General features: G+C 41.4%; 1 protein-coding gene across 2 annotated transcripts in view; it reads right to left on the bottom strand.

Annotated features, from left to right (window-relative positions):
- The window catches only part of FMO5 (flavin containing dimethylaniline monoxygenase 5), a 70,937-nt gene that overhangs the window by 49,697 nt on the left and 7,398 nt on the right, over positions 1–13,842 (bottom strand). The gene's annotated exons all lie outside the window — the stretch shown is intronic.

Below are 13,842 nucleotides of genomic sequence, written 5' to 3'. Positions count from 1 at the left end.
CCTGAAGGAATGGGATGGAGCTTGTGGCAAACAAAAGGGTGGGCCATGTGCCTTTGGGATTTATGGAAAGGCTTAGAAACCAGATACACTCCTATTAAAAAAATAATTATTGGCAGTATACCTTCTTCTGCAGCAGCTGGAGCCCCTTAAAGGTGGTGCACAAATCACTATGTGTACCATTTATCCTATCAATGGGTGGACAGAGTGGTATTCATGAACTCACAATTAGCTGTAGCACAGCTTAACTAAAAGACGCCATCTATCAGATAGCCCCCTGTCCTCTGAGCTACAAGCTATTTTAGGCCTTGTTACATACACTAAGTGCCAGAAATGACAACTATTGACCCAGTCCCTACCCTCCCACAAGGTAAAGAAGGTATGGGTACTATACCCCTTGGGGCATGGTTTACAGATGACTCAGTTAAGGGCAACCCTTCTCTACCTGGTCAGTGGTGGTGATTCAACCCACCACTGACATCATCTGGCTAGAGACAGTTACGGGGCACAGCAGCCAATATGCAGATTTATGGGCAGTTTGGATGGTGGTGATGTACGAACCATGACTTTTGGGGTATGCACAGATAGTCGGGCTTAACTATGTGGATGAGTCAACAGAATAAAGATGAATGATCTGTATTGGGCAAACTTTTGGAGGACAGTGACATGTGGCAAGATGTGTGGGTACGATTAAGTGATCCCAAACCTAACAGTGTTTCATGTCCTGGCACACTGCCTAGATACACAACCCGGGAACACAGAGGTAGATGCCTTAACTAGGGTGTGTGCAGTGGTGCCTAAACCACTCACTGATATAGTCAACTGGGTCCATCATAAAAGTGGCCAGAGAGGAGCCAGAATAGGCTGGAGAATAGCAAAAAATACTGGGTTGCCTCTCACAGAAAGGGACATGAAAGAAACAGTTGCCCAAGATCTGGTGCATGCCTGCTAAAAGCCGTAACAAATACCTTATACCCCTGGACATCCAATGAGGCATTGAAGCAGCACTGAACCAGTAAAGACACGGCAGGTCGATCATATTGGAACCCTGCCCATGAAGGAGAGTTCCAGGTATGCCCTGGTATGTGTAGATAGTTACAGGCATCATGCAGGCATTTTCCAGTAAGTGAACCACTCAGTAAACAACTATACAAGGATCAGAAAAACTGATTACTATGTATGTGTACCCAATCCGAATGGACAGTGACAGAGAATTTCATTTTATGGGTCATGACGTACAAGAGTGGGCTGGTGAGCATAATGTAAAACGATGGTACCACCTCCCTTATAACCTCCAGGCAGCTGGATTGGTAAAAACATAAAAATGGGGGTTTGAAGGCACAAGTAAAGGCAGTAACAAACAGGTCATGACATGATGGGGGCCTGGGCAAAGTGCTGCTTCATGACTTTAAGATCTTCAGTGAAGCCCCTGTTGGGCCTAGAGCTCTATATGACCTTTCAGGCTCACAACCTGACATGCTCATGACTGCTACGGTGACACCCTTAACCTCCACTGCCATTGTACCTTGTTTGACTGAATCTAAGACAACACTAATACTGAAGACACTCAGGAATGGGTACGTTGCAATGGGACCTGAAATGATTAGATCCCTCTGGGAGAACAGGCTGGTGCATTCCATTAGGCACGGAGGACCTTTCAGGTCTTATTCTTTCTAACTCTTAAAAAGAGGACCTGACATACTATTTGTGGCAAGAAGCCAGGACCATTAAAAGAGAAGAAATAGGTGTTGTAGAGAAGTCCATACCCTGCCACCTCAACCCATTACACAGACATGACTTTCACCTACCCCCTCCAGGCAACACGTGTGGTTCGCTTCACTTGGCAAAATGCCAATACCAGTCAATACACTCTCCACATCAAATGTGGCTACCTGTATTATAATGAAAGACAGCAACAATCCTCCCCTTATTGTGCCTACTAAACAATTACACTTCAGTCCCTAGCTTTTGACCGTTCCTTCTTTGGCTAATCTCCAGCGGGACCTGCAGTGTGTTCCTACAATGGGCCCCTTCTATGGCTGACCAGCAAAACCGAATGAACTGCTGGGTATGTGGCCAGCTCCCTGTGTCTAGTACATCTGGACTTCCCTAGCAGGTATCCCCTTTACACAGAAAGGACTGGAATGCCTTGAAGACAAGGACATCTAGAATCACTAGCCAAGCAACAGAACGGCCGATGGTCAACACCACCAGCCCGGGGTGCAGCTGTTCCTTTTCTCCAAATATAAGCGTGGAATTGTGGAAAAGGGATGTGAGGGCATGAAACCACATCTGATGTGTTTCTGGCCTTTATGAGTCTAGAATGCAATCATGTGGGTCACTTTAGGGTCGGGTCACCTAGCATAGACGGAACCCTTGTACTGGGAGCAAAAACATGCCCACATATTCTCCCTTTGTTATAACACTTCTCTATCCTGACACCAAAATGGTGTCCTACGAGTCAGGTGCCCTACGAGCCCCTTACAGATTGGGTGGACATCTCCCCTTCTACGTAACCATGCTTCAGCAGTAAATGAGGGAATATGGCTGGGATCCAAGAGCCTGTCCTGACAAAAAACAGTGTGGCCACCTCCAAATGGCCACCTCCGGTGGCTATGTGGCCCATACTTATGGCCATGGCTGCCACAAGGTTGGGTGGGACACAGCACATTAGGGTATGTATTTGCCCCAGGGACTATTGAAGAGACCCTACCTACTAAACCTATAGCTAATCTGCCCCTTTTCAAAGACCTGCTGGACAAGAAATGTTTTCCATTGGTAAAATCATCTTTTGTATATCATTACATCCAATATTGCACTAGAGGTTGTAAAGACCCAAGTAGACACCCTCACACATTTTATACAGAGTGCCCTTACTGATAGTATGGAGGCATAGGGGTTGCTAACATCAGAAATAATGCAAATGCATAAAGTAGTATTACAAAATAAAATGGCACTAGATATGTTGACCGCTGCCCCAGGCAGAATCTGTGCTGTAATACCAACTTCTCGTGCACCTTTATCCCTGATGGGTCACCAAATTGCCAAAACATATGCAGACCCAAGTTTCTACCCTAGAACACCCACCAGATGCAATGGATTCCTTCTTTGCCTCCCTAGGGATGGCATGGAAGAAAACTGTAACAATTGTGGTCATTTTCCTATAAATTATATTGTTTTCTTGCCTATGCTTGTATTGCTGTTGTGGATTGTGCCCCCAGTGTAGTTCATTGTTGGGCTCCTAAGCTTCCTCCATGCTAACAAAATTACTTGTGCACTTGCAGAAGATTCTATCGGAAGGAATGTATGAGCAGGTCATGAGGAGCGGAGTATGGTGAGAGCAAGAGCCTAAGCATGTGACCTATGGTATCATGGTTATTGTAAACAGTAAAACAGCTCTTGTGGGGAAATTTACTCGTACCCACCCATGTGACCATAGGCCATCTCTTGGCTGAAATCTGGAGAAACTGAAGAAAGTTTCCCATCCTGCCTACCAACTTAAATCCTCTCCTACTCTCTATTTTCTGCCCTGAATAGATGACAGATGTAGAATAATCTTACTTTTTGTTTAACCTTTTTTATATAAAAATATATTACACACAAAACACAAACTTGATAAGATTAACAAATGTAGAAGAATTTAAATTCAGTAGGGTATTCTGCTACATCAGTATCAACCCTTCAATTTACACCCTCCAATGCGTATTTCAAAGGAGTGGTGTGTTTATTTAAAACAACAACAAACACCTGTGGTATTCACTTCATACCCTGTTTGAATTTTGTGCATTGGTATTTCCATATGTACAAATGACTTACAAAAACCTTTGCATTCGTAGCAGATGACATGCCATCATTAGGAAGAAGGTCCTGGATCTCAGCAAGTTTTCAGCAAGGTCAGATAAGAGGGACTCTTATTTGCCAATTAGTGAGTAAGTAGACATTTCCTGGTACAGAAGGCAAAAAGTGTTGCAAGCAGTCTCTGTTGGCCATGTCATTGTGACAAGGCCCTTCCTTGGTTCCTTGTGAGATGAAAGTCTTCCAGTAGAGAAACTTCCAGTTGTGACAAGTTGGGTGCCAGAAACAGAATCGGTAGTGGTACAGGTGACCTATTCATCTAAAGCAGAGGTTCCCAAACTTATTTGGCCTACCACCCCCTTTTTAAAAAAAATTACTCAGTGCTCTACTGGAAATCTACTTTCTTTAACCCTTTAATGGTTCTTTTTCTAAATTTTGCATTTTTTCAAAAAAATATAAAACTTTTTTTAAAAAAATGACACATCTTAAATTTAATAATTTACTGCAAATTTGAAATTGAAATTTTAAGGACACAATATTGCATCATGTAACCATATAGTATATTGTAAACAAGTCATTATGCTTACATCTTCCTGCAGATGCATGCTGGACTTCCTGACAATGAGCACCATGCTCACCTGCCAACACTTGCTTAAGACCTGTCAGCAGACTTGACCACTGATGGGTTATAACTTGCATTTTGTGTGTTTATTTGGAAAATAACATAATAACCATGACTTTAACTCTGCTACATAACAGATGAAACATATACTATCGGTTTTTCAAAATGTTTGTCTCTTTATGCTTCCACTACCCCCTTATTTTTATTCAACACCCCCATTGCACCTGAGGCTACTACCAACCTTGCCCTGAATTATTCCAATGCCCCCCAAGGGGGTGGTATCGCCCACTTTGGGAACCATGATTCTTTTTTTCTTCTTTTTTTAAAAATTATACATATTTATATATATTTAGGAACCATGATTCTAAAGCATCAATTTGTCTCTTCAAACTGTGTAAAGTGCTTTATGTTTTAGAATAACCTTTTAAACCAGGACTAGTCCACACTTTTTCTGGTACAAGGAAATAAGGTTGAACACATTCTGTTGCATAACCTACTATCCTTGGTTGGATAAAGATCTCGTTTCTATTAGCCAAACACAGGAAAATCCTGCTAGATACAGACTGATACAGGCCTTAGATTTTGGGAAAGCAGATTGAAAGGGCCAAGGGAGAGAGTAGGTTTCTAAAGTAAGATTATACAGAGGAAGTTGGCCCAGGAAGGACAGATAGCTCTTTGGAAATTTGAGATAGAAACAGAAAAAAAATTTCTGATGAGAAGAAAAATGGGGAGCCATCCAAAAAGATTGAAGTAGATGCCAAAGGAGTTCATTAATCAATTTAGATTGTAAAGAGCATATATGCAAGCTGGAAGCAGGGACAGGTGAAGGAAGAAGAATACAAAAGAGTAATATGTGTCCTGTAAGAACAATGTCTGAAATGCTAAAGCTTATAAATGAGCTGAGACTGACAACGGATGCTAAGGACAAAAAAATGAGGGAATGGAGGCCTTTAAAAGTGCTATTGATCAAAAGGGAGAGCACCACAGCTTGAGGCAGATTGGATGATGAGGGAAGGCAGAACTGCTAAATTCTTATTTGCTTTTGGTTTTCCTGTCAAAGAAAACTCTTTGGATTGGAATAGAAAGAGCAAAAATTGGCTAAAAGGAAACTGAAAATTAGAATAAGTAAGGAGATGACAAGAGAGCACCTAGTAACCCCATGACGAGCTCATATCACCAGGCACAGATGAGCTATGTTCAAAGAAACTGAACAGACTGGCAGGTGTGAGTGCTGAGCATGTCAAGAATCTTTAAAAGATCATGGAGAACAGAAGGCATTGAAAAGGACAATTGTCATAGCTTTCAAAAAGTGAAAGGGAGTGGAAAGTATTCACCAAACTTGATTTCAGTTCCTGGCAAAATTCTAGAATATATTATTAAAGGGCAATATAAAAACAAACAAACACACAAACAAAACCCCCATGATTACAAAAGCCAAGCATGGTTTCATCATGAACAAATTATGCCAGACTAACCTAAATTTTCTATTTTGACAAGATTGCCAGACTGGTAGAAAAGGAAAGCACCACAGACAGAAATTTGTCTAGATTTTAGCAAAGTATTTGACAAAGTCTCTCATGTTATTCTTGTGAACAGGATGGAAAGATATGGCTAGAAAGTAGTATAATTAGGTGGTTTGGGAACTGGATGAACAACCAAACCCCAAGAGTAGTCAGCCACTAATGGGTTGATGTCAGCTTGAAGAAGCTCTAGCATAGTGCCCCCAAAATCTGTCTTGAGCTTTGTGCCATTGAAAGTTTTTGTTAATGACAGGTATGAAGGTATGGATGGAGTGCTTATCAAATCTGCAGGCGAAACAAAGCTGGGAAAGAGTTAAGAAGGTTAATTGTGTCAAGATCTCTCTTGGCAGGCTAGACTACTAGGCAGAATCAATGTGAGAATAAAGGTGAAGTTCTAAATTTGGATTCAATAATCAACCTTATGGTACAAGATTGGTGGTGTGTGACTAAACAGATGTTTATGTGAAAAGGATCTGAAGATTTTAGTGGACCACAATCAATGAATGAATGAAAAAAAAAAGCATTCACTATCTGCTTTCTACATACCAGGTACTATGTTAAGTGGTAGGGATATAAATGGAAGTAAGCAAGACAGTCCTTGCTGTCAAATAGTTTCAATTCATTCTAACAGGGGAAGCCAATAAACGGAGGGAAGTGGTGGCCAGGGAAGTCAGAGGGAATGGTAATTGGAGTCAAAAGGCAATTGACTGACCTATCCTTTTCCAGAAGTGATAATATTTATTTGATTGTTTTCAAAGGTAGCTGAAACAGTCTTATATGGCAGAAAGGTCTACCTTAAAATGAATAAGGAATGCTAATTTGATATGATGGTAAATGATAAGCAAAAGATAGTAAGAAAAAAAAATTAAACAGAAAAGACGAGCTGTCCCATGTGCTATTATTCTAAAACATCAGCTAAAGTTAGAGCAGTTAAAAATGCTTACCTTTTCTCAATGATCAATTAATCCTTCAGAAGGTGAAAGAAAAAGTGAGGGGGATTTCTAATCAGGTGCTGGAAGAAAAGTGAAATTTGAGCAGCTGTATTTAACATCCTCAAGCTCCCAATAAATAAGGAAGGAAATATTTGACACAGAACACGTACTTCTGTTTTGGAAAGATCAGATTTCAGAGTACAGAGAATGAATAGATGGGTACAGATTTACAGTGTGAGACTTCAAAAAAGTAGTCCAAAAAGGATGGGAGTGTCTCAAAAGTGAAACTGACTAAACTGTTGCAATTGAGTATGATGGGTAATGCGAAATAGGGAAGGAATGGAAAGAAGTTGACATAGTGATAGAGGGAACTAACTTACCCATGAACTTAGATTACTTTTAATTTTTATTTTTTTCTTAATTACATGTAAACACAAATGTTTAATATTTGCTTTAAAAAATTTTTGAGTTCCACATTCTCTTTCCTCTCTCCCTTCTTTCCTTCTTCCTTGAGAAGATGGATCATTTGAAATAGATTACACATGTTCAGTCAGGCAAAACATTTCCAAATTAGCCCTGTTGCAAAAGAAAATGCAATCCAAACCACACCCCCCAAAACAAGATTAATAAAGTTTTTTAAAAGTATGATTCAATCTGCATTCAGACTCCATCATGGACTCAGATTTTGCCAGAGATAGAAATGAAGATAAAAATCACAGAATCATAGGTCTGGAGTTAGAAGAGACCTCAGAGGTCAATTAGTCCAGCCTATGCATTTTACAGGTGAGGAAATTGAGGTCCAGGGATGTTATTTGATTTGCTCAAGGTCACACAAGAGACAGAGGTAGTATTCTTAACTTGGGATTTCCACAGCCACTGCTCTTCCTACTACACAAGGTCCCTGAAGAAAAATGCCAGAAAGGCTATTGCCCAGCATGTGCTTGGGCTCTTGACAGATACCAATGACAGCAGCTCTCCTTTCTCCCTCACACTCCAGATCTGGTCATTGCCAAGTCTTGTCAATTCTCCACCACAACATCTCAGATGTCCCTTCTCTCTATTCTTACAACTAATCCCTTAATTTAGCCTTTCTTCACCTCTCACCTCCACTTGCCTCCCTCTTCGTTCCATTTTCTACTGTAGGTAGATAAGTTAATACCTGGTAGCTGTGGGCACATACCACCCACAAAATTTCCAAGTGCAGCCTGAACCAGATTAAAATGCAACTGGGAAATGTTTAACAAATTAAATAAAAATACAATACAACAAAGATAGTATTCATTTTTAGTTTTCTAGTTTCAATTTTAACTTGGCCTCACTGTCCTACACCACTGTTAAGCTGATATTCCTAAAACACAGGTCTGACCATTGCCTCTAGAATAAAATATAAACTCTTCTGTTTGGCATTTAAAGCCCTCCTGGGAAAGGGTACAGAAAATAGTATACTTTGTTGTTCAGTCATTTCAGTCGTGTGCAACTATTCATGACGCCATTTGGAGTTTTTCTTGGCAAAGATAGTGGAGTAGTTTGTCATTTCTTTCTGTAGCTCATTTTTTTTTTTTACCAATGAGGAAACTGAGGCAAACAGAGTTAAGTGATTTGCCCAGGGTCACACAACTAGTAAGTATCTGAGTCCAAATTAGAACTCAGGTCTTTCTGATTTCAGACCTAACACTCTATGCACTGTGCTATCTGGCTGCCCTAACCTTTACCTAACATGGGAGCAACACTGTTGACCAGATAGGGTAATGACTTAATTAGGGATTAGAACTGCTTATTATAGCTGTTAAGGTTTAGAGTTGGGAGAGCTGGTTCAGGTGTGAAAGAATTCACTTAGATCTTCTCTGTAACCATTGGGAGCTTTATTGACGCAAAAGCAGCGGGCTAGCTCTGGAAAGAGGACAAGCAACTTACAGAGGGGTAGGGGTCTGTTTTATCTTACAAAATAAGGGGAGGGGTTGTCATGATACAGGATGAGGAAGATGGATGGCAGGATAGGGGACGCAGGATAAGGAAGATGGGAAATTTTATGACTCAGGAGGAGGGATACAAGAAAGTTTTATGGTCCAGGACAGGGGGAAGTTTTATGGTATCTCAAGATAAGGGAAAGAGACTCTAGGATGCCCTCAAGTTCAGGAGGGGTCTCACAAGGTGCTGGAAAAACAACCCTTAATTAAAATTTGGTTCCTTAAAAAGCTTTTAGCTTTTAGGGCACTGTATGTCTTCTGCTTCACAGTGATTTACCAGGTGGCATTACGCAAGTCACTTAAACCTCAATTCACTTATGCCTCAACCTCCCATCTGTAAACTTGAGCATCATAGGTTCTCCACTGATTTGGCAGTAAGGATGATAATTGGCTCATGGTAATTGTAACACAGAACCATGTTCTTTAATGGGTCAACAAATAAGCGGCGCCTAGAACTGAGTTCAATATTACTAATATGGTCTAACTAGGTCAGGACGAAGTAGAATTAGCAACTCTCCTTTCCAGATCTCTCTTCCTTTTCAGATGCAGCCCAACTTTCTAACTTTTCTGTCTCACTATTAACACACATTAAGCTTTCACTAAAATGCTCAAGTATTTTTCTGTATTAATTGGTGCCTAGCCACCCCTTCTACCTTGCTCCTGGGAGAGTAGATGATTTTTTAAAAAAACTCATATAAAGGACTTCACATTTCCAATGTGCCAAGATTCCAATGAATCTGGTTTCTTAAGATATGTTATATTTGTAGGTTTAAAGGTTTATTTTATATTGTTTATATTAGATGGATACCTTCAAGTATTATCTAAGGAGGTCCATAAATTTGATCAATAACATGTCTTCAAATCACCCCTTCTGCATGCTGCAATCCATTCAAACCGGATTTCTCTGTTTTCATACACAACACTCCATCTCCCACTGCTGTATCTGCACAGGCTGTCTCTTATGTCTGGGATGAACTCTTTCCTCATCTCTTAGACAGTCCCTTTCTTTCTTCAAGACACACTTAATTCATGAAGCCTTTCCTGCTGCCAGTGCCTTCCCTCCCAAATTATGTTGTATTTTACTACATTATATTTATTTGTATGTATTCCAGCTCTAAATCTGTGATTCTATTCACTTTATATCTATTCTATGTACATATATAGATGAATTATGTACATATAATATGTATTTAGCATCTTCTCCATTAGAGTGTAAGCTTTTCATGAGTAGGGATCATTTCAGTCTTTGCATTTGTAACTCAAGTGCCTGGCACAGTGCTTGGCACATAATGGGTATTTAATAAATGCTCACTGATTCATTACAGAATAGGCTTTGGGGAAGATTTCCTATAGGCAAGTAATGGTTGTTATTTGTCCTTTGCAGGGAGGTGATGTCACGACATGCAAGTGAATTGAATTAAGGGAGGGCTGTGAAATGTCACCAGCCTCACTTTCTCCTCTGGGTCCAGAGGCCAGATATAGATCAGGACAACTGGAGATGGCCCAGAATGCAGTGGGGGACCTTGGCCTTTTCAAGCTAAGGTCTTTAAGAGGTCTCAGTTTGACTGAGGCAATACCTATTCAATGATTAAGGCTTAATAAGAAATGAGGCAGAGGACGGCCTCTTTACCTAGTAAAAAAAAATGATCTGAAGGGAAAGACCCTCAGGGTTTCTGGGCAAAACAGAAACAAGTGCTATTTATATTCATTCTGAGCCAACCAGGACCCAAATGATGACCAAGTAGGGCTTGGGCTGGGACCTATCGTCGGCCAAACACTAAGAGCCAGAGTGATTTGGGGTTAAGGCGCTGGTCTTTAAGAAAGAAAAAAGAAGTCCTGGGTCGTCTTCAGTTGTTCTGATGTTTATGTGGCCCCTGGACTCTGATGGCTCCAGAGAAGAAAGTGAGGCTAGTGACTTTGCACGGCCCTGTCTCACTGAAATCCAATTCACTTGCATGTCTTGGCATCACCTCCCTGATATCACTGTCCTGTTTGAGAACGAAGGATAAAGCACAACCTCTGTGAGTAGAAAAGGAGCTACCTCACTGAGGACCAAACTTTAACTGGCCAGTTACGCAACATGGGTTTTTTTCCCTTCCTTCCCTCTGTCCACATACAGTATCACACTCTTACCTGCGGGGTGCTCTACCCAAAGGGAATGTAAATCCCAGTTCTGTTGTTGTTTTACTATTTTTTGGGGGGGGGCTAAGGCAATGTTATGTTAGATGTCTGAGGCCACATTTGAACTCAGGTCCTCCTGACTACAGGGCCTGTGCTCTATCCACTACACCACCTAGCTGCTCCCTTTTTTCTCTGTTAAAGACCAGCCTTAACCTCAAATCCCTCTGGCTCTCATTGATCATAGGCAAGTAATCCTATCCCCTGTTTAAGTCCTACTTCCTCCAGAAGATTTGCAATTATTTGAGTACACATCTTATCCACCTTCCCTTCACCTCATTGGATTGTAAGCTCCTTGAGGGCAGGAACTATTTAATTTCAGTCTTTGCATGCCCTACACTTTGGTCCTCCCCTGATATACCACATGATAGTGTGGAGTTGACCCTCAGGTCCCTAAGGAAGGCTATCCCAACAAAGCACAAGCTTGGCAGACATTATGTAGCTGGAAAGGCTTTGGAGTATTGGCTCAGGCAGAATTTGTGAAGCATCAAAGCATCTCTGCTAACCTACACAGTGCCTTGCATAGAGTTGGTTGAGATGAATGAAGAGTCTGAGAGACACAGTTTCTGGGTAATTAATAATTAATTTATTAATTATGGTTAGCAAATAATAAATTGAGGTGGTTTTTTTTTGGGGGGGGTGTCTGCTGAATGCTTAAATACTATTGGGAAAGGGATTGTCCCTGATAGATGGAAATCAACTCAACAATGAGAGAATGAATATTACAATGAAAGGTGGACTTAAGAGGACCCAGGTTTGGGGCTGAGGCTTCATAGATAATAAGCACCTTGCTGCTCCAAGTGATATTCCACAAGGACATATAGTATCCCAGTCAAAAGTGGAGCAGCTTCCTCTGATCCTGGAATCACTAGCACTAGTCATGCAACTGTGCATCTTTGTGCATTCAGAAAAGACACAGCCCTACATTGTCACCAACACAAACCTTAGTACAGGATGTGGGACGAGGGTGGGGGGAGGGCAGATTTGGTTTAGTCCCAGGGCTGGATAGAAGGGAAATCGGGAACCCCAACACTAAGAAAGTAAAGAGCTCCAAAGAGTAATTATCTCACTGTCCCTTAAAAAAAGCTCACTGAGCTAGCCCAGTTCAGACCACTTCCTCCAGGAAGCCTCTTCTTACAGCCTTGGCCCATCTCTATATCCATTAAGCCTTGACTGACCTCCCTTGCATCCACTAAGCAATCAATCAGTCACGGTGCTCAGCTCTGGGGATACAAAAAGAGGCAAAAGACAGCCCTTGCCCTCAAGGGCCTTGCAATCTAATGGGGGAGGCAACAGACAAACAGACAAAGAAAACTACACACAGGATAAGTAGGAAATAATTAACAGAGGGAAGGCACTAAAATAAAAGATCAGGGCAGGCTTCCTGGAGAAGGTAGAAGACCAATGTCATGCACATGTGATGACTTGCACATGAATTGGATTTAAGTGAGGTAGAGCTGTACGAAGTCTTCAGCCTCACTCTTTCTCCCAGAGACACTGAAGGATTTGGAACACCAAAGAGAGGATTTTATATTTGACCCCGGAGGTAACAGGGAACCAATGGTGTCTATGTAATGAGAGAAGTAAGGGGAAGGGCATGGTTAGACCTGAGGTTGGGGCAGATCAATCTGACAGCTGAACAGAGGTGATATTCAGACTAGAGTGTGGAGAGACTTTGGGCAGGGGAATCATTCGGCAGGCTACTGAAATAGCCTAGGTGTAGGGGAATGAGAGCCTTCATCAGGCTAGTGGCAGATATCAGTGGTCAGAATTGGGCATATGGAAGAGATATTATGACGTAAAATCAAAAGGCCTTGGCAACAGATTGGATGTGGGGGGTAAGAGGAGAGTGAGGTGTCGAAGATGACATCTAGGTTGTGAGCTGGGGTGACTAAGAGGACGGGGGTACCCTATTATCAACAGGAAAGTTAAGAAGAGGAGAAGATTTGGGAGTAAAGTAATGACAATCACATCTATTACCTAGTGACATCATTGCATTCCGAATACAAGGCATAAGTATAATTATAGATAAAACACTACACAGTTAAATCCAGATAATGGCTGGGCGAAAAAGGGAAAAGTTTCCATGTAAATCCACTCACATTTCATAGTGATGACATCTCTGCCAACTGTGGACTCTACAGAAATATTCAGAGATTTGCCCAGATCATGGGGCTAGCATCAGTATCTTTCCCTGAAGAATGTTAATAGTGGAATGCATGGGACACCGTCAAAGACTCACTCACCCAGCTTCTACCTGGTGGAACCTTGTCCTGTGTGCTCTCTCTCATCCCCCAAGCAAAAGACCTTGGTTCTTAGATAGAGGGCCCTAGATATAGGAAGATTCTCCCTGGAGACACAAAGACTGACCACATGGAAGACAGAGAATTAGTAAAGGTGATAATATAGATCATATTTTGACAAAAATGTGAAATGATTCTCTCTAAATAAATAAATAAATAAATTTGGAGGAAAAAAAAGGTAGACTTATTCTAATGAGGGGATGGGACACACACACACACACACACACACACACACACACACATACACAAGACTTTGATTGTTGCTCTGGGACAAAGAGACTCATCTCCACACCCAGATCACTCCACAAATCTATACAAAAGGATCTATCCTGGGGCAGCTAGGTAATTCAGTGGATAGAGCACCACCCCACTGGAGTCAGGAGGACCTGAGTTCAAATCCGACTTCAGACATATAACACTTACTAGCTGTGTGACCCTGGGCAAGTCACTTAACCCCAATTGACTCCAAAAAAGATCAACCAAAAAAAAATGAAGGAAAAAAAAAGGATCTATCCCTCCACCCAGTCA

This window comes from Phascolarctos cinereus, unplaced genomic scaffold (genome assembly GCF_003287225.1).
Source record: "Phascolarctos cinereus isolate Bilbo 61053 unplaced genomic scaffold, phaCin_HiC Scaffold_5;HRSCAF=322, whole genome shotgun sequence".
Classification (NCBI taxonomy): domain Eukaryota; kingdom Metazoa; phylum Chordata; class Mammalia; order Diprotodontia; family Phascolarctidae; genus Phascolarctos; species Phascolarctos cinereus.
The sequence above is the reverse complement of the archived record's forward strand: the minus strand, read 5'-3'. Positions and strand labels throughout refer to the sequence as shown.